The 22,669-nt window shown below is 37.5% G+C and overlaps 1 pseudogene; it reads left to right on the top strand.

Annotated features, from left to right (window-relative positions):
- The first annotated feature begins 3,960 nt into the window (after positions 1-3,960).
- The window catches only part of LOC131042624 (phosphomevalonate kinase, peroxisomal-like), a 64,919-nt pseudogene continuing 46,210 nt past the window's right edge, over positions 3,961-22,669 (top strand).

Genomic DNA, 22,669 nt, shown 5'->3' with positions numbered 1-22,669 from the left:
CTGCCTCAACCTTGAATTAAGCACAGAATTAGGCTTCAAACAAGTTTCTTTTGCTTCATCTCAAGCAGAAATTGACCTCAAATCAGGTCTGATTGTAAATATAGTGTTGGATGATAATGATGGCTTGCATCTAATTAGATCTGCTCCTTCAGGAAAGTTAAAAAAAGACAATTTCAATTAAGAAGAATCAAACAAAACTTAACAACATTATTAGCTTTATCAATCTGGAAATGAATTATCTCTCGGTACTACTGTCTTGAAATCTAATATTCTTCACCTTCCATCAAGATTGGACTCTGAAAGATGACACTTGGTGAAATTCACATCAACATGATTGAGATTACCTTCAAAATAAGTCTGATTTACCTTTCCCCCATGCTGGAAGTTAACTACCTTTATCTCTGCCTTGTTCAAATTGAGAGTTTTATGCTCTTCTGCTGTAGATCATATTCGGGCCTGCCCTACTCTTCTTATGATTTGATTTTGAATTTAAATCCCCCCCAATGTTTTGTTTATTAACACATCTTCCACTTCAGAGGCCAGGTTGTTTATATCCTAAGTGCCACACCTTACATTGTGTTTCATCATGGCATGTGTTGGGAATATTAGGAGCCAAATAAAATGATGAGGTGGCTGCTTTCCTTTTAAACAAATAAAAATAAAAAATGTCTCAAAAACTTTATCCTTCACCTTAGAGTTTAGTGGGGCCCAATCAAGGCTACGGTGGTGAAGGAAGTCAAAGGAAATACTATGCCTTAAAACAAGCTTTTAAAATCTCCATTTCAGATTTTGTGGGGCCCAAGTAATATGTGGCATGGTAATTAAAAACACTTAAAATCCCTAGGCTAAAGCTCGGTGGGTCCCAGCAACGAAGGTCCTAAAAAATCCTATTTGATTCTCCATTTTTGAGTGTGTGGGGCCCAAAAGGATGATATGATACGGTGGAGAGAAATATGAGGGGGGGAGTGGTAGGAAATGTTAAGGGTAGCTGCTACGTGGAGAAAGAGGGGGGAATGGGATGTTGGAGGAAAGGGGGACATAAGGGATATAAATGATGGAAGTAGGAGATACGTGGGGGGGAATGAGGTTTAGGATGTGGGAGGTAAAAGGGGTTGGAGTTAGGATATGTTGGGGAATAAAGTGGAGTGGGAGGTATAAGGGGGTAATGAAAGGGTAAAGGGGATGTAGGTTATAATGGGAGTTATAAGGGGCAAGGAAAAAGGGTAAGGGGGTAGGGTGGTAGGTTAGGATAGGGATAGGATATGGGTAGGCTAGGATTGGGGTAGATGATAAGGTGGAAAGGTGTGGGTAGGAAGAAGGTAATTACGACTAAAGGTAGTGGAATGGGAATAATTAATTAGGTAAGGAGGTTAGGATGTGGTAGGCTAAGGGGTATAGAGATAGGAGGGTGGAAGATGTAGGTGTGGGCAAAGGTAGGTGTAAATATAGATGAAGGGTAGTAGATGAGTATACTTGGATGGGGAGAGGGTTAGGTAGGTAAAGGTATAGGTTAGAAGATGGGATGTAAGGTAAGGGACATGGAAGTGGTAGGTTATGTAGAGATGTGAAGGAGGTTAAGGAATGGGGTAGGAAAGGTGGATGGAGGATAGAGGATAGGAAGGTAGGTGAGTTAGAAGGTATGGTAAATGGAAGTGAAGAGTGTTAGGGGAGGTGGAAATGGAAGGAAATGGAATTGGGAGTGATTGGGTTTGGGCACCCACTGACAGGATCGAGAGAAGTGGAAGGCATTATGCCTTGACTGGGCAAAGGGAATATTAAACCTCACTTAATCTCCAAAAGAGAAAGACTTGGCCAGCTCCTGAGCAATTATGAACAAAAGGTTAATAGAAAAGACTCGACAACAACTAACTAAGCTAAGACAACTAACCTAGAAAGCGAAAAAGTGGGGGTCCCCATTTGCAGTGGGGGTCCCCATTTGAAATGGAGCGATGTGTGAATACATTACAACAGGTTGTCATGAAGCGAGAGATGTAGTTGACATCAAAATTGATGTCAGATCTAGTGGCAGTAAGGTAGATGAGGCTGCAAACTAGTTGCCTGAATTTGGTTTCATCTACTGCAGGTGAATCAGACTTGGCTGATAACTTCAGCCCTTTCTCCATAGGTGTGGAAGTAGGTTAACAATCCTGCATTCAAAACTTGTCAAGAAAATTGTAGGCATACTTGGACTGTGAAATAAACATACTGTCATTAGTCTGCCACACTTCGACACCTAAGCAATGATGGAGAAGCCCCAAATTTGTCACGTCAAAAGCTTGGCACAAGTCTTGTTTGATGGCTGTAATCAAATGTGTTGAATTGCCAGTAATGATCAAGTCATCCACATAGACAACAAGGAGGATATCATCACCAGAGAGTTTGACATACAGATTAGTGTCAAAGGGATTGCGCTGAAAACCATGATCAACCAAATACTTTAGGCCATAGAGGGCTTTTACCAATCTGCAAACCTGATGTTCCTTACCAGGAACCTTGAAGCCAGGAGGTTGAGTCATATAAACTTCTTCTTGCAACTCATCGTTGAGGAATGCACTCTTAATATCCATTTGGTGAAGTTTCCATCCAAACTGAGCTGCAATGGCGAGAAGAAGACGAATAGTGCTCATCTTGGCAGTAGGAGCAAAAGTCTCCTCATAGTCAATGCCCTCCCGCTGTGTAAAGGCCCGAGCAACCAATCTGGCCTTGTACTTATCCAAAGTACCATCTGCATGATACTTGACTTTGTAAACCCATTTACAACTGATAGGTTTCTTCCCAGGAGGCAGATCAGAAAGAACCCAAGTGTTATTCTTCAGAAGACTAGGTATTCTGTCTCCATAGCCTTTTTCCACTCAGGAATGCCTTTAGCCTTGGAATATGTGTGGGGCTCATGGATGTTGTGGATGTTGGCCATAAGTGCAAAGTTGACTGTATTCTGCGGCTTTCTCTTGTGTCGAAGGGATCTATCCTCAAGAAGATCTCCTATAGTCTTGGCCCACCATTTAGGCCTGAGGGTAGAAGTACCAACATTTGGCATTGGAGGAACAACATCCGCTGGAGTTTTCGGAACAAAGTCATCTGGATGCAAATCTTGTGAAAAATCAGGTGGTGCTGGATCGGTAGATTCCTCATCTTCAGAGTCAGAATGCTCTGAAGCCCTCCCATCATGGAAACCAAGAGGAAGACGAACACCAACATCAGGTTTCACAGGACTAGGAGTAGTAGAAGGCATAAATGGACCAGTAGTCTCATCAACCATAACATCACGACTGAAAATGAGACGATTTGTCTCAACATCAATCAACCTGTAGGCCTTGTGGTTGTTGCTGTAACCAATAAACATAAGTGTTTGGCTCGTTGAATCCAGCTTAGCACGTTTGGCATCTGGAATCCATACATGAGCAGTAGAACCAAAGACTTTTAAATGACCCACTTTAGGCTTGCGTCCTGACCAGGCTTCTTCAGGAGTCATCTTCTTAACGACATGTGTAGGTGACCGATTCAGGAGGTAGACTGTAGTGTAAATGGCTTTAGCCCAGTATTTCTTAGGAACATTTCTATGCTCTATCATAGAATGAGCCATTTCAATAATGGTGCGATTCCTTTGTTCAACGACACCATTCTGCTGAGGGGTGTATGGTGTGTTGAGTTGGTGTTTAATGCCACGTGTAGCACAAAATGTAGAGAAGTCATTTGAACAAAACTCCCCCCCATTATCTGACCTTAGAGTGACAATTTGAGAACCAGATTCTTTCTCAACTAAGGCCTTAAACTGCTGAAATGTACTGAACACATCTGATTTATTTTTCAGAAAATACACCCACATTTTACGATTGAAATAGTCAACAAATAACAAGAAGTACCTGCAACCAATAATAGATGGAGTGTTCATTGGCCCACATACATCAGTGTGAACCAATTGAAGGACCTTGGAGGCTCACCAAGAATCACCATCCGAGAATGGTGTCCGATGCTGCTTCCCAGCTTGACAGGCTCCACAAACTCCCTGATTTTGAGGTTGGATCTCAGGTAGACGAGTAACCAGACCCTCCTGATATAATAGAGAGAGATAGTGCACGTTTAAGTGCGCATAACGTTGATGCCAAAGTGTTTTGATGGATATACTCGTAGCAACCAGAGCGTGTGCCTGAGAATCGCCGAAATCAACAAGTCTATACAAACCATGATCCTCAAGTCCCATAGCGATTGTAATACGAGTCTCCCTATCAACAATGATGCAGATGGACGAACTGAAGACAACATCTAATTGAGGAGAATGCCTCATGATCTGACCGACGGAGAGGAGATTATGTTCCATGCTTGGAACATAGTAGACATCAAGAAAAATTAAATTTATACCTCCTGAGTGAATTTGGACAGTGCCCTTACCAGCAACTGTGTACTCTTCTCCTCCGAAGATGACTGAATTTGAGAATGGTTCAAATTTCGTGAACCAATCCCGACGATGAGTAAAGTGCCGCGAAGCTCCTGAATCAATATACTGGGCAGAAGAGTGGACTGGATATGCTGTTCTCTTGGCCATAAAAGCATAGAAAGTAGATTCTTTCTGCTCGTTCGGTGACATTTGCTTTCTGTTGAGACCCTCCCTGCTTCTTTTGTTTAGTTGGCAATCGAATTCGACACTCAGGCTTCATGTGACCAATCTTATGACTATAATTGCACTGAACGTTCTTCTTCTTCTTGCTGTCTTGAGAAGAACTAGAGCCTTTTGGTTGAGAAGATTGAGCCTTAACTTTGTTCTTAGCAAAAGATTTGGCAGAGAACACTTGCTCGGTGGAGGTTTAACTGTTACTACTTCCAAATTGTTGGCACTGCCGATCTTGCTATAAAACCTTGTTACAAAGATCAAAAAACTTCAAATCGATGTTAGTGGAAGTGATATTGAGCGTTTCGATGAAATGCTCATAAGATTTTGGCAAACTCTTCAAAGTGATGACAACCATGTCCTCTTCCTCCATTGTGCGACCAATCGCCTCAAGCTGGTCACAGATGTCCTTGATCTTGGTCAAGTGATCCGGCAGAGGTTTCCTCTTGTCCATCATAATCGAAAAGAGCATGTTCTTCAGAAAGAATGCTCGACTCTTGTCAGAGGTTTCATGGAGACTCTTCAAACGATCTCATATCTCCTTCACAGTTTTGCCAGATGGTACCTAAGGTAGTTGCTCATCGGTGATGAAGAGTTTGATGAGGATGACGGCTTCGCGGTTGTGCTCATCCCATTTGTCTTGATCTTTGTCGGCAGTGGTTGGACATTGAGACGTGCCCAAAACAACTGCATCAAGACATCAATACCAAAAAATGGTCAACATACGCTGCTTCCAAGTGTTGTAGTTGCGGCCGTTGAACTTCTCGTTGCTTTCGAGCAATATATTCGTTAGAGATGCCATCATGTAACCCGAGGTCGAACTGGTGAAGGCATAAATTCCAGGGGATGAAATCCAACAGATGAAAACAGAGGATTCTTAAGAATTCTGCAAGTCAGATTCAAAGGACCCTAGCACGGTTTTTGAGGCAAATTTTTTTCAGAAGACCCAATTTTTTTGGAAAGTAACCCAGTTGAGGTTTCGAAAAACCCACCAAGAATTTGTGATCAAAATGTTTTTTTGCCTTGAAACAGAGGGTCAAAACCTTAGGCGAATGTGCAGAAACCCTGGTGGTGAAAAAAATACGTGCAAATTGCAAAAATTTGCAGATCAGAAAATATTAATGGTATGTGCCGAAAATAGACTAAGGGTTTTTTGAAAACCCTAGTTGCAGAAAAAAACCCAGATAGCAGTTTTCTTAGCCGCTGAAAAACAAAGGGTTAAATAGAAACCCTAGTCGGCTTAACCAATTCGCGGAAAAATGAAGACGAAAACCGCGTGTAGGAAACCCTTGAATAGAAAATGTTGGGCTGTTAGAAAAAACTCCCGTCACAGAAAAACACTGTCGCTGCTGACGAGAAAAACCCATAGGTCGTGAAAAATCGTGGACTACCGAAAACCCTATAGCCGGCTACTGCAAAAGTCGCGAAAAATGCAAAAAAAAAAAGATGCGCCGAAAAATTCCGCGTCGCGATTTTTCAGTAAAAATTGCACAAAATTTTTTTGACATCGCCAAAAAACGGAATTGTGCGATATTTGTAGAGAAAATCACGAAAATGAAGAAAATGCGCGTGCGGGTTTGGGCGCGAAGATTGTGATTTGCAGGTCATGAAAACAAAAAAAACATAGAAAAATGGCAACGCGATAGAAGAAAATCACGACCTAAAAAAGAAGACACACAGGTAGAGCAAAAATGCCCTCGAACAGACCCGCAGACCCATGAAAACAGATTGCGCCCAGAAAGAACAAAAACCCTAGACAAGTTTTAGGAAGATTTCAAAAAAATTAATGGCCATAGAATTTTTGAATTTTTTTCCTAACCTAGGGTTCTAATACCATGTGAAAATCAGATTCATTGGTAAAAATACTTCATTCACATTAATTGAAGAAAAAAAACAATATATATGTTAGAAAAATACTGTAGGTATTTAATGTTTCCTACTACGTACAATTGTAGACATTAATGAAGTCTAACAACCTAAGTTGATCATTAACAATATAAAGAATTATTATTCTAACAAGATTGATTGGCCCAAGGATGGATCTGGTCCTAGTTGGACGTTCCTGCTTCTTTTGGACCAAGTAAACTATATCTACATGTGTATGCTTGTATCTGAATATATCCATGTGTCTACTTCATGTATACTTCGTGTTTTCATGTGTATGCTCCGTGTTTTATGTGTATACTCCGTGTTGGGCATATCTACTACATGAATATATATGATTACTGAGTTCTATCATTGTGTATTCTATTTTTTTGTTGACCTAGAAAGATGAGTTTATTTAGGAAAGAATATTGCAATTAAGGTCTTACATGTGTGTCATGTTTCTAGTCCTCTTTTCAATGAATGAGGATTTTACCTTTGTTGTCTCAAGGAAACAACCAAACATAGTTCTTACGATAATAATTGATGAGAGAGAACTTGTCTTAAGATTACAAATCTTCAGGGGTTAGTTAGGAATCCTTGCATTGAGAAAATTTAGTTAAATTGATCATTGCTTGAGGACAAGCAATCTTGAGTGGGGCGGGCTGTAATGTCCCCACTTTGAAATACAATTTAATGATAAATGATAATAATAAAATTAAAATAAAAATATAAAAGAATACAATTAAATATAATTAAATTTTAATTAAGTTAATGAATGGTCAATGACATGAAATGAAAAGTTGTGACTCCCTCAAACGTGAGATATAAAAGGGAGAAGAGAACCTCATTTGAGGGGATAATTTGGGAAATCAGAAGTGCAGATCTGATATAAATAAGAAGTTCAGATCTGAATGTGAAAGGTTGTGTTCCTTTCAAAAGGCAGAAATAATGATGAGTTGCACACTTTCAAAGGGTGCTAATGGTGGAAAGGGTGTGTCTCTTGCCAAAGGGACATACATGATGAAGAGTTATTACCTCTCCTTCACATTGGAGGATATAAAAAGGAGAAAGTTTCATTTGAGGACATCCAAGGGAGACTAATTTGAAGAATAATTTATTATTCTCAAAGGGCAGCAACGAAGCTTGATGACTCATTTCTTATGAAGAGATGTGACTTCCCACAAATGAAGATATAAAGAAGAGATTAATTCATTTGATAAGAGGGAATTGGAGAAACCATCCATAAGATCAAAGAATACAAGAAAGTCAATGGATCAATATCTAATATCAGAATTAATAAGGGTGAAAATTAGTAGACTTTGATATTTACAAGGGCAAGATTCAGGGCAATCCCAAAAGGGGACATTACATTGCTCACGGCACTGTTCATGTCACTGCAAATAAGCCCAAACTAGGAAAGATCATATAGATTCATACAACGTCCAATCTGCACATTAGCTCCATCATTGAATCCAAAACTCCGTGAATAAGCTCAATAGTGAATTCCGAATGAATCCACCTCTCAAGTAGAGTTGGGTTTCCATCCAACCTACGAATTCCCAAGGGTTTTTGTCCTTAGAAATGGCAGTTACTGTCACACCAGCAACCATGGAGAAATTTCAAGAATCAAATGGTCACCTATTATGATTCTTGGAGAAGGACGAGGCTCCTTTATAAAGAATTCCCAAACCGTTTGTGAGCCTCCACTGTCAATGTGGGATTAAAAAATCACTTTCATTTTATTTACTCAAAAAAGTCACTTTATGACTTTATTATTATTTTTTAAACTAAAGTCACTTCAATTTAATAATTTTATTTTATAACATAAAGTGACTTTTTCTCATCAAATAATAATATAAAGTCCACTTTTTGACTTTATTATCATTTTTATAAATAAAGTCACTTTAATTTTATAATTAATTCTATAACATAAAGTGACTTTTTCTCACCAAATAATAATATATAGTCCCATAAAATAATATTCCACCTTTTTATTTCTCCACCAATAGAAATTAATTGATGGGACCAACATATCATCCCTTCTATCTCCAAAATTAGCCTGTTGGGATGACATGAAATAGGCTAATCAACTCTCACGTGGGCACTGAGGAGAAGGGGACATTACAACAAATGCGTCCAACAGCCAATGACCTACCCACAATGTCCTCACTTCCATCCTTGGAGTAGTATGACTTGTTCATGGAATACGGCTAGCAATAAATGGAACGTCCTATCCCAAGATGTACGACCAAGCTAGGGAGTGTGTGCATCAAAAATAACTCCCCAAAATTGGCCCTTCCTGACCAAATGTGCAATGCAAACCCTCCCAATATCAGAAATCTGAATTACAAATGAGCCCAATTGTGTTTCCTATATGAAAACACCAAGAAATTCTCCAGATTATATCTCTCAATAACATGGAGAATGTCAACTACAAGGGATTTTGTCCTCACAAACTAAAGAGGGCAATCTCCTCTAGAAGAAATGACAATAACAATATCAAACTCAACATGAGAAATAAACTCCACAAATTGGCCTTTATATCTCTTCCAGCCAAATTGACAGCTTTCACTTTTTGCCTCATATTTAATTAAAGTCACCTTTTTAATCTTCCAATGTAGCATTAAATATAAAAGGCCCCATACATTAAAAAATAATTTAACTTTCACTTTATAACTGGCCCCTTATAGTCCTTTATAAATAAATTTAAATAATGATAGAGTTAAACCTTTAATTTAACTTTATTAATTAATAACTTATTGTTATTTTATTTAAAACCCTTGGGCTATGTAAAATGCTGAGATAGTCATCAAAACTTAATCCATTGATAATACTTAAAATAGTAACTTTGATAGCTGGTCCAGTCGATGCTCGAAACTGAGTTACTAAAATGTTTTAAGTATTGAAAGACTAACTTGAAATCACTCCCAAAAAGAGCATTATGCTCGTATTAACGATGGGAGTTGAACTAACCATAAAATGCTGCAAACTGTTTGATAAACTGCCTCCAAGGTTCCCTAACCCTAATTCATTAGCCTATGGGAACCAACTAAATAGGCTAAAGGTCCACCAACTCAAATGGCTAGGAAGGGGACATTACAAAGGAGAATAAGGTGAACACTCCTCCAAGGTTGCCTAACCCTAATTCATTAGCCTATGGGAACCAACTGAATAGGCTAAAGGTCCACCAACTCAAATGGCTAGGAAGGGGACATTACAAAGGAGAATAAGGTGAACACACATTCATTCTTGAAAAATGAGATTATTTCAAAAAGCATTTTAGACTCCTTTTTAAAAACATTTCTCCTATCCATAACTTTTTGTGGAAATAAAATAATATTAATTTTTTTTTTGAAAAATATTCCTCAATGTTATAAAAATATGAATGAGTGTCCTTTTGTCACCTTTTGGCACCATGTGTCCAGCGAGATTTATTTTAATCGTTCAAAACACCTTTTTTAAATAATTAAATTTAAGTTGTTGTCATACCCCGTTCCCTTTGATCAGGTAATGGATTATTTATACTATAATAATAATATGTTTCTAAGATCTATCCTCCTTAATTAATCTTTCTGATAGAACATAACAATTGTTAATGAAATAACAGTATAAATATTTGTAATATTAATTGATTATTCACTCATCACGATTTGATTAAGTAAAACAATATAACCATTCGATTTGCAGATTGATTATTCCTCAACAAATCCAATTAACAAATAACTTGATTTAAGTATTATTAATCTGACCATAACAGAAAGGTTTGATCTGAAAATTAATTAATTAATTGATAAGGGAGTGCGATTAGATGAAGGGATGCGATTAAGAGACAGTCATTGATTGGAAATTAATTGATGCATCGATTAGAATTACTAATGAAGGGGTGCGATTACCAAAGACATAAGACATGTCTTATTCAAGCTAACTCCTCATTCAAGGAACGCAGGTATAAGAGACTAGTCCATCATTCATGGAGGGAAGGACAGAAGGGAAGAAACATAAGCAGAGAATCCGCAGGTCTGATCACAGCGATTACATAAGGAAAGAGGGAAGCAGCTAGCCAGGTATGCTGTATCATTTCAATGCATCTTTGCTGTTCATATTAGTAGCATATTAAAAATTCATTACTTTATTGCAGCACTCCATTCTATTCCTGCCATAGCAGTCTAAAGGATATGATGTGCGTAGGAAAAAGACTATACTTATCAGATTTGAATTAATCGTATCTTATTTGAAATCAATGATGATTAAGTATGGATAATATATCAAATTATGCATCAGTCATTATAAATATAAAATATGTTTCTTTAGATAATATTCAAATAATGTTTGCGTCATAAGAATACACCCTTGTGGAGGAGGGGTATGGAATGTGATGGAGGGGTAACAAGGGGCTCGTAAGTAGGCCATCCTAGGATGACCAAAGTGGCATCAAGAGCTTGGATAACCCTTACATAGAGGAGTCAAGGAACCTGGTTGCATTCTCTACTCATCCCCCCACAAAGCATGATAATATGGGAGAAGCGGACTTGATAGGCAAGCAAGTGCGAGCCACCAAATGGAGCAAGAAGGTTGTAGAAGGCAACCTTTCTTGGGCTTGGTGTGGAAATGGTTCCAAGCAAATCTTCATGTCTCTTCCTCTCCAACTCTTATGTATTATAAATTTAGTATTTTATCTAACCCTAACAATAAGATGAATATGTATTTGTATTTGTTCTTATGCTTTATATGCAATTTCTACATACAAGAGTGCATTTTGTTTAACGAATTGATTGATTGGTAAGTCCAAACTCTAACCCTAATTTGTGTAATTTATCCTTATAGGTAAAAGTTAGTGCAATTTGAGAAGGGGACGTTACAGTTTTCTTTTAATTTTTTACATTTCAACAACTTAATTTAATTATTTAATTAATTTTCCTTTTTAAATAATTAATATAATTTTTTTTAATATTAAGTTACTTTTTGTGCAACAACTTAAATTAAATATTTAATTATCTCAATATTTTAAAAAAGGGAACATGACATTTAGTGATTCATCGAAGGAAGCATCTATAATGAGCCATAATGGTTTTCATCCTAAGGAATCACATTTTCCATACCTTCATCTTGTATCTATGCAATGATGTCTTTATTAGCTTAGTAGAGGTTTTATGTGCAGTAGGTTAGTCTTTGGTCTTGTGATAGCCTTTGGTCTAGTGATAGCCTTTGTGGCCAAAGAATACATTGGATACTACTGCAGAATTTTCAATTTGTGTATGTTTAGTTGTGATTAATCTTGTTAAGGGTACCTCTAGGAACACTCTTGGGTTTAGCTGAGCTTGAAGTTAAGGAGAAATCATCTACTTTCAGCAGTTGGCTTTAAATCTCTTACATTTTGTTGATGTGTTGATAGATGCTCCTTCATAATGACTTTTACTTTGCTCTAAAGTGGATCAATTCCTCTAGGAGTGTGAGTAGCGATTTCGGAACCCAAGAGAGTTGTTGAAAACTAGTGAAACATTCACTAGAATGGAAGATGGAATGAGAGAATCCTCTAATAAGAACAAAAGGTATTTCAATTGTATGAAGAGAGTTAAATCTTTCACTTGAGAAGTGACATTGGCTGTTCAATACTGTGAGGTGTTAGTAGTAGTAATCTAGGTCAAGTTCTTGGAGGTTTTATCCACAATAAATATGTAAATATCTGTAGAGGAAGGTTGGCACCAAAATAGGCAGCATAGCCATCACTAACATATAATTGCAAATGTTGAGGGAGTCGTCAATTGGTACACCTAAAAGATGAGCACCAAAGAAATGATAAAGAGGAGTAAGTGTTGAAGATTGTAGATCATGATGGACAAATGGTTGATAGTAGCTAGCACCCATGTGTTGTGGATTGGATGATTGCATCCATGTAGCAAGATTTTGAAGATAGTGTCATTTAGGGGTTAGACCTTTATGATAGTGCAAAAATCTAGCTCGGGGGATGCTTTTAAATACCCTTGTATGGATCATTTGGATGGACACACAAGGGAAATGAGGAGACACCTAAAAGATTGGTCTTTGGAGATGTCCAAGAGACTTGTGTAGAGTAGAGAGCAATTGTTAATGATGAAATTAGTTTGTGTAAAATATTGCCAATTAGCATTGGTATTGTAAGCTTAAGGGAAGGGGGTGGGGAATTAGACTAAGGTGTGGGATAATTGTGATTTTAGATTGCGATGTGTAATATTTGTATACCATGTTCCATGGAGTCTCAAGGCAGGGGCTAAGGGCCTAGATTTGGGGGTAGAGCCCCTTTTAGGGTCGAGGGGTAGTGCCCCTCATGGGGTTTGGGGGCAACAACCTCTACACATTCCTCCAAATTAAGATTTTTGAAACCGCACAAACATTCATGGCACATGCCTTTTTCACTATTTATTACTATGCTTTTTACAACACCAAGTCCTTACTATTTCTAATCAAAATTTCATTCTTGAGAAAACTTTTAGTGACTACTTAGGGTGGGACTCATAAACCATTTGGGGTTATTGGTGCAAACATAAATTAAACTTTGATTTAAAAAGGAAGCAATTTTTGAGCTGAATGACGTGGAGGATGCCTCAGTATTTTTGGTGTGTTTGAGAGATGTTATTGAATCCCCTGAGGGTCCTATGGATCTCTCGATGTCTCCTTGCAGTCCCCAAAATAGGGGACATCCCTAAAATGTCCCCTTTTGAGGGAGATGACTTGAAAATAAATGTCTCTTGATAGGTGCTACTAGTTGTGGAACAGTGGTTGGACATTTCCCTAAAGTTCCTACATCTTGCAGACATCCCCATCCCAGAAATGGCTGGATTTTTTCTTGGGGGGCTGGAGGTGAGTGATACATCCTGGTGGAATACTACTTTCATATGATATAATACAATGCTGTTGCATCGATGTTTCTCTAGTGTTGTTTCTATGATGTAAAATGATAGATAGTTTTTAATCTTTACTCAAGTAGTCAAACCAAGACTTGGGACCTTGGTCTTAATAGCTAATGGTTAGCTGGGATTTTGGGACATCCATGACACTAGAGTACATAAGAATATAGCCAACAAGTATTTTGGTATTTTAATAAGCATTTTATGACACAAAATTCATAGTATTTGCTTCATGTGTCTAAAACAACATTATTTGTGTATAATTTAAAACCACATTACATATGCAACATGTTTCTTGGTTTTACTGTTTGTTATATATGAAGTAAATTAAAGTTTTATACTTTTCATGAAACAGAAAACATTGCCATTATAATTTCGATGCACTTTCATTGTTGTATGAACAATATTAATGGTTGTTAACATATTCTCTGGTGTATTTTACAGATTTATGCCCGTGACTTGCCCTTAACTTCAGAGACATTGTCTTTACTTCCTGCCTTCTCGTCTATAGATGTCAACACTAGTAATACAGAAAATTCACATTACTCATCTAAAGTTACATGTGCACCAGAACTTGCAAAAACTGGGCTGGGTTCATCAGCTGCTATGACAACAGCTGTGGTTGCCAGCATCCTTCATTACCTTGGACTTGTTAATGTCCCTACTAAAGCTTGTGCAAAAAATGCAGATAACATGACAGATGCTGATTTGAATTTAGTACATGCTGTGTCTCAGACAGCTCATTGTGTAGCTCAAGGAAAGATTGGCAGTGGATTTGATGTTAGTGCTGCTGTCTATGGGAGTCAGCGTTATGTTAGATTTTCTCCTTATATTCTTTCTCCAGCACAGGTTTTTCATTTATATTAATTTTCTGTCTGATGGACACATGATTGTTAGTGAATGTATGTGCTTCTTTGAAAAGACTCTTCACTGCTTTTGTTGTATGTGCATTGCAATTCTTTGAAAAGCTTCATGACAAAGAAGCTGGATAAGTTAGCGGGCAATGATATCAGGGATACACTTAGGTAGCATTTTTATTTTTAGGATTGAAATTTACTATAACATGCAATTAGGATAAACATTGTCTATGACTTGAATTTAGGATGGACAGTAGAAAAACTGATAAGATATGTGTAGTGATCAAAAGAGAAGAGACTCCAAAAAGATGCCAGAACACATCAAATGTTTCCTGAACAGTGAGCAATAGTGTAAAAGAATCATAAAAAAATTGTGGCTATTTTTATTATCTTAGGTCAGATGATATTTATAGATTTATTTACCAATAGGATAATAAAGATAGGAAGAAATGGAGCAGTATTGAAGATGAGACTGGTGTTGCAATAGTATTGAAAATTCATTTGGACGCTTTAAAGTTCTGGATTCCATACCTCTAGTGTTCTACAAGATTACTTTCACTGGGATGCTTTGGATTTGAATTGATTTATTGCCTGTGTAAGTGTGGTGTCTGCCCCCTTAGCTTTTGCAGTCTTTCTGAACAGTTGAAACCTTTCTATTTCCAATAAGTTTTCCTTTTATCTGGTTTCCTTGTTTCTGATGCTTCTAAAGAAAGAGAATTTTTTTGGGTCCTCTCTGCCTGCTTTTGAAACTAGAAGTTCTGCCTTTTGATCAAACTTGTTGCAGACTGCAGAGATTGAGTTACTTCTACATGTCTCATATTGTTGCTATTTTCTATGCATCGTATTTTCAAGTTTCCAATGTTTGAATCACAAAATTTTGTGTGTGTGGGCTTTCTCTTCCATGTTATTCCTTTTTGTCATTTTGAGATTTGGATATATATTGTTGGCATGAGGCTTTAATATTTCTTACAATTTTGAGTTTGTGGATACCAAAACTATAATTTTAAAATGATTTAAGATTTTGAATACTTGCTTGGGTTTGAAGGTCTTATCTAGCTTTGCAGTTTGCTCACCCCTTGTGTTTGTGTGTTTGGATATTTTTTGTGCTTAGATTGATCATGTGATCCTTGAGCATTTTTGTTGGAATGTTCCCATGATTTGATGTTGATAGTTGTTCAGTCCGAGTGTTCTGCCAGCTTTTAGAATCTCCTTCACTTTTATGCCAGATCACTATGTTGGTGTCATATTCTACATTAAATGAGATGCTCCTATAATCTATTGTAATGTCCCCCTTTTAGGGTTCCCTTGCACTATAGTTGACTTTGACTTTCTTGGTGGATGTTTGTTTTGTTAGATGAGTTATTTGATGTCACTAGTGAGCTTAGTTAGTCTAGAGGACAATTAGGCCACTTTCCATGGCGATTTCTGATTTCTGGTGTGTTCTCCAAGAATCTTGGAGAGGTTGTCTATTTATATTAAATCGCTTGGTTTGCTCCATTTGTCATTATTCTTCATTGGGATCACTCTGGCATGATCAGTTTTTTATTTTGATTCATTTTGACAATTTTCGCAAATTTGGTGCACTAATGGTTTATTTTAATTATTTTTACCAAGGATGCTAAAATTATATTTAAATATTTTATAAGTACCTTAATGTCATAGCTCGTCAAATTTGGGGCAAAGAGTTTAAATCATGGGCTCATTTAACAGGGGTCTTACATGTCAAATTTTCATTATTTTAATGAAAAGGTCATTTTCAGAGCTAAAATGGAGTTTAAATTAAAAAGTGTTTTTTAAAATGGATTTTTTCGGAAGTTTCTCAAAGAAGCTTATAAAAAGGGAGTTTAGAGCTCATTTGGCATTATGCAGAATATTGTTTGGTCTTTGGTGAAACCCTTGGGGTTTTGAGGATTGTTTGCCTAAATCTTTTGGAGGACAAAAACCCTCTCGAAGAAGATCAGTTACGGTGGTGAAAGTTCCACCTTGGTTGATGCAGTGAGATTTGATTAGGATCTCAACTTGGGCATTAAAGATTGTAGACACTATTAATTTGTAGGTATTGTTTGAATTGAAGTTTATGCAGTTTGTAGAAGTTTTCAAAAGTCAGAATTAATGGTTACAAGCTTTAATATTGTATGATAATATGAATTCCATATTCATAAGTATTTTGTTTTCAGTTTGAATGCCATAGTTGATTAAATATTAAATATTGGCAATGGATATTTTGGAGTAAGGTCAATTGAGTTTGTGATATTGGTATGGTGTGTGTGTTTCTCTTGGGTGATTGCGGTGCGCTTTTTATATGAGAAAAAAGACACATTGGTTTTTGAAATAGGTACAGGTTGAGGCTTTCTAGCAAGGAGGTCATTTTTGTGGAGGCATGCTAGTCAAAGTCAACTAAGATTTACTCAAAAGACAAGAAGGAGATCACCTTAAAGGAATTCACTGTCAATGAGGGAGAGGTTGCTAGAAAATGATAAAACAAAGTGCTTAAAGGAGGATCATGGGAATAAAAAAACAACTTAATTTTGTCGTGCCAAGTTTAAAGTAGACGCATTCTTTAGGAAAGACAAAATCGTGATATTTGGGTTGCGTTCATTTAAGAAAATTCTCAGGATCAGATAAGACAAGAATCCCAATATGCTGGTCACCAACTTACAAGGCAAAGGTGATAAACTTGAAGTCGTGGATTTTGGTGTGCTAGAAGACATTTATTTGTCCTATGTGTCACAATTTTAAGTCAGAATCAACAAGGAAGGGTTAAGGAAGTCTCAACGTTTTTTAAAGAAATCGTGGATAGATAATTTGTTGGTCGTTGAGTTGAATAATGAGCTAGGCATAATAATAATGGTTTGGCATTGGATTCAAAACATTTAAGGTAGGTTGATGAGCTTTAGACTGGCTGTTGGGTGCTTATAGCAGATTGGATCGAGTTCGATGTGAAAGTTTGTAGATTGAATTTGAACACTCAGAATCAGTTGGATTTATCTCTCTTTCTTGAGCGATCTCAATGGTATAATTTGCATGGAGGTTTGGCTAAGTGTCAAGACTGTTTTGTGGTGTGTGAATACCTTGAGGACCCTGTTGTTGGGAATGCAGTCAGATTTTTTAACACAAGCATCTCTATGGTGAAATTTGTGTTGAATTTTGCAACACAAGCACCTGCAAGATCAAACAACAAATAAATAACACCTTCCACAAATCAGAGCAGCAAGAATGAAATGCTATATTACTCAAAAGCAAAAGATTACAAAATAAATGATTCAATGCATAATGATTTGCTTTATAGAAAGAAAGAGAAGCCTTAAAATAAAATTAGGAAACCTAAAAATGCATTAAAAAAACTAAATAAAGCTCAACTAAGTGAAGTTAAGCTAAAAAGCATATATCCAAATATAGAATGCACAACACCCTGTTGATGTGTCTTTTGTACATGACCAAACACAGAATAAAATACCTAAAGGTACCTTATCCTCTCTTGAACAAAGTTCCCGACTGCTGAAGATCTCACCGAAGGATTAGTTAGAGTAACTCCAAGGTTCTGTTATGTAGGATCTCTACGTGTGGATAAGCTCTTTGTGGTATGATGTGATTTTGCTGGAATCACAAGGGGACTTACACTTGATGACTTGAACCTCTGATTTGCTGGAATCACAAGTCCTATTAACTAACTGGAAGACAAACAAACGGCAAAAGATGCAAGGTTCAGGAAGTCTACGCTACTACCTAGAATGCGAGAAGATGGATGAACAACTAGGTGGAGTCCTACTGGGCTGGGTCTCACCATCAGGCTTGAACAATCTGGCACCAACTCAGTGCGATCTTCTAAGGGATGCTTCCAATACGTTCAAATTGTATGCCATCAGACATTGATCACCATTCAAGATAATGCATGAACAATAGATGTGTACGACTTAAGATTAAGCTCATTTTATGCCAGTTGACCACGCAGGGCGCACTTACAATCAGTAAGAGTCTAGTGGTATGGACTAGACGGATTCCACACAGGTGCATTCAACAACTTCTTTCATTCAATTTAATTATCTATCATCTAAAATGAAGATTCAACAAGAGACCATGCATATTGCAACGAAACAACACACTTCACCATAACTTCAATGAAAATGGAGTTTGTTTACAATCACTGGCAACAATTTCTTGCCTTGTCCTCCTAATTTACTCTAATTGCTATTCTATTAGCTGACTATTCACTATTTCTAACTATTCACCCCACTACTGACTATTGACTAACTATTAGCCTTTACAAATGAGGAGGCAGGGCTTATATAGCGCTCTCAATACAATTCAATGGCTCAGATCAATTTTAGATCAATGGCCGAGATTTTACAATGAAAACCCTAATTAGGGTTTGTTACAACCAACTCAATTCTGACCAATGAAATAATTGCATTATTTGGACACATATCTTCTCTGGAATATTCGACCAATGGATAATCGGGGTAGGTACATTGAAGTTTGTGCCATCTTTGATGAGTCAGGTACATTGAATCTGGACACGCTGAGGTGGACCAATCCGACTAGAGGAGTGATGACTAGGATGCCACCTTGTCTGACACTTACAACTTGGTAGATATTCAATTTGATGATGCTGAGAAGCTAACTTTAATGAACTCTTCTGAAACTGTTTGCCTCTTCAACGAACCCTTGCTTTAACCTCCTTTGTCTTCAATGTGCAGGATGGATGGTGTACCTTTCCTTGGAACGCTGGACTGGAAGATGTCGTCCTTGATGATGCTAGACTGGAGAAGGTCGTCCCTGATGATGATGGACCGGAGAAGGTCATCCTTGTTGATGCTGGACTGGAGAAGGTCATCCTTGTCTTGGCCTGGTCTTCTTTCAACTGCAAGACAATCATACACAGAATAAAATACCTAAAGGTATCTTATCCTCTCTTGAGAAAATAGTCTCTAACTGCTGAAGATTCGCGTAAAGGATCAGTTAGGTAGACTCCAAGGTTCTTTTAGTGGGATCTCCACGTGTGGACAAGCTCCAGTGGTATGATGTGATTTGCTGGAATCACAAGGGGACTTACATTGAACTTCCGATCTGCTTTGCTGGACACAGGCTCTTACTAACTTAGATTTGGAAAAAAATGAAAAAGGAAGGGCGAAGAGAGGATCTAATCCTAATACTAAGAATGTAGGAGCAATGATTTGATTTTTTTGATGAAACTCTAACTAGGTCTTGTTTTGACATCAATGGAACATCTACACAAGACTAGTGCGATCTTCTATGGGAAGCTTTATGATGTTCAAATCATCACCGCAGGCATAGATACCATCCAAGTTGATGCATATCAATGAAGAGGCAACAAATTGAAATTGAGCTTAGGCTGAATGATTCCAGTTGACTACGCAAGGCAAGTCTGCAATCAACAAACTGCTAGTAGTATGGATGTACGAATTCCACCATTAATCAATCACATTTCCTCCATTCATCTAATCATCTACCATCTAAGATTGAAGACTCAACAAGAAACCATGCAAATTGCAAGAAAAACGACATATTTCACCATTACTTCAATGAAAATGGAGTTTGTTTACAATCAATGGCAACAATTTCTTGCCTTGTCCTCCTATTCTACTCTAATTGCTATTCTATCAACTATATTCTAACTCTTCCAACTATTTACAACTCTCTCCAATCCTATCTAAAATTCCCCTTACAAAATGAAATGCCTGGGCTTATATAGTGCCCACAATACAATTTGATGGCTTAGATCAATTCAAGATCAATGGCCAAGATTTTACAATGAAAAACCCTAATTAGGGTTTGTTACAACCATTACATAACATTTAATGTTTGACCAATGATAAAATTGTATTGCTTGGACACATGTCCCTTTTAGAAAAATTGACCAATGGATAGCCAGGGTAGGTACATCGGAGTTTGTGCCACCTTCCATGAGTTAAGTACATTGAATCTGGTCATGCTGAGGTGGAACACACTGACTGGAGAAATGATGACTAGGACGCCACCTCATTTGACACTTGTAACTTGGTAGATATTCATCTTGATGTTGTTGAGAAACTTGCTTTAATTAATTCATCTGGATCTATTTTGCTTCTTCAACGAGCCCTTGTTCTAACTCCTTGCGTCCTTGATGTGCAGGAAGATGATGTACCTCACCTTGGAACGCTGGATTGAAAGAGGTCGCCCATGTCCTGGCTAAGACCGTCCTGGCGAAGACCGTCCTGGCTCCGGCTTGATTTTCCTTGAAGAGACCTCCATTTGATGCCTACACAACATTTCAAAATTAGTAACATGATTTTGCAATACATAACATAAATTAGAGAGCAATTTTTTAGGAAACTTAATGATAAGTCCTTTATTAACCATTTCCTAAAAAAAGACTGAGCTAAGGAAAAACAAAATTTCAAAATCCAAAATTAAGGAAATGACGATCAACGTTCAAAATCAAAACAATAAATCCATATCGTCATACCTCTTTGAGAGCTTAACTCTAAAATGCAAAATAAAGGAATTCGCCTAGGCAAAATTTGAAATTCGATAGTCTTGATGTGATCTTCAAAAGAACGTTCCTCTTATCAACTTCGCCACCCTTCAAGTCTTGGACGTGATTTCCTCTTCAAGTTAGCAATTTCGCCATCTTTGATATGTCTTTGACGTCCTAGGCAACTTCGCTCAAATGGAAACTTCAAGTTCGCCTCTCCTTTGGATAGTAGTTTCGCACCACCTTTGATTGAATTCGCTCCTCTTCTTGAATGATAATTTCGCCCTTCCTTTGTATGAAATTCGCTCCTCTTTTGCCTTCTCCAAGTTGCATATGAGAGATGATAAATGATGATGTGAAAATGAAATAAACACCTTCCTTTATAGGCGCTCACCTTCATATTGACCTTAGGCCGACTTTTGCAAAATATAGCAATTAAAACGATTTTTAAATAAATAATAAAGGCCGACCTTGACAAAATAAACCCAAGCGCTCCCTTTTGATTTTTATTAAATTAATAATTAATTATTAAATGCCTTTATTTTTAATTAATAAATTTCGATTTTTTACAAAGGCAAAAAATAATTAATAAATACATACCATGCGCTATTTAAATGCTTTTAATTAAATATCGATTTTTTTCTAGCATTTAAATAAATTTAAAAAATGTTTGTTTAGCGCCCAAAAATGAAAAAGTGGGAAGATACGTACCTCATCGCCCTGGTCCCTGACTGAGGGACAGGAGCGATTTTGCTCTTGTGGGCCTCATTTCACTTCATCACCTTCGAAAATTATATTCAACGGATTCGCAATGCCTCCTTTCATTCATCCATGCCTTGAGATCGGTTGAAATTTGGCGAGAAAATCATCTACAACAAAAATCGCTCTGGTCCCTTCCTGAGGGACAGGAGCGAACTTAAGCATTTTGGTCCTTTGTTGACGTTTGATAATCTTCAATTTGTCTTCAACGGGTTCGATTGACCTCCTTTCTGGCCTTCGAACATAAAATTTGCTTGATCTTTGCCCAGATCGTACCTTATGAAGAACTTCGCTCTGGTCCTTCAGTGAGGGACAGGAGCGAATTTGACCCTCTAGGCAAAACTTCATCATTTCATTGTTTTTTGATCAAGTCTGGATGTTCTATCATGCTCATTTCGTCCTTCACCATGCCTTTGATGTCTCGATTCGTCCAAACAAGGTCAGGAATGGCTCAACTAAGCATTTTCGCTCTGGTCCCTTGGTGAGGGACACGAGCGATTCGCCTTGGTCCCTTGGAGAGGGACACGAGCGAAATTTGACTTTTCGCACTCTCGATCAGGACAATTTTAATGGAATATAACATTTAAGTATAAGTGACATTACTTATACTTTAAGTTATATTCCATATATACTTTCAGGATGTTTGAGAGTGGTTTCAGACCTCCAGGAGTTATATTGCAAAATCTAGTTTTTGGAGGTTTTTCAGTTTCCAGACTTAGTCAAATTTCAGGATCAGGACATTCCAGACTTAGCCAAATTTCAGGATCAGGACCTCACTCAAGCCGGACTTGCTACCCTGTTGATCTCCCCGACAGCACTTCAAGTTATATTCATTTGATAAAATGTACCTCTTTGGACCTTCTCACATCGTCAAGACGTTAAAATCTTGCAAGGACAAAGCAAAATTGGATTTGTAGCTCCGGTCCTTCACTGAGGGACAGGAGCGATTTAGGCAATTAGCACTGTTATGGACGTCCCAAAAATCTTCAATTTATATTCAACGCAAAGATCTCGCCTTTCTCCATCACTTCCAATTCGTAATTCATCTTGACCCTGCAAGAATAGTAAGATATTTGAAAACGAGCTCCCGTCCTTCACTGAGGGACAGGAGCGATTTTGCTCCTACAGGCCAAAATATCATGATTTTACACATTTTATCACTTCACAAGGCGAAAACAAATCATTTGAAATGCCTAGGATCAAAATTCAAAAAAGTCAAAAT

Source organism: Cryptomeria japonica, chromosome 5, assembly GCF_030272615.1.
Source record: "Cryptomeria japonica chromosome 5, Sugi_1.0, whole genome shotgun sequence".
Classification (NCBI taxonomy): Eukaryota; Viridiplantae; Streptophyta; class Pinopsida; order Cupressales; family Cupressaceae; genus Cryptomeria; species Cryptomeria japonica.
Note: the sequence above shows the minus strand (reverse complement) of the source record. Positions and strands in the feature narration are given on the sequence as shown.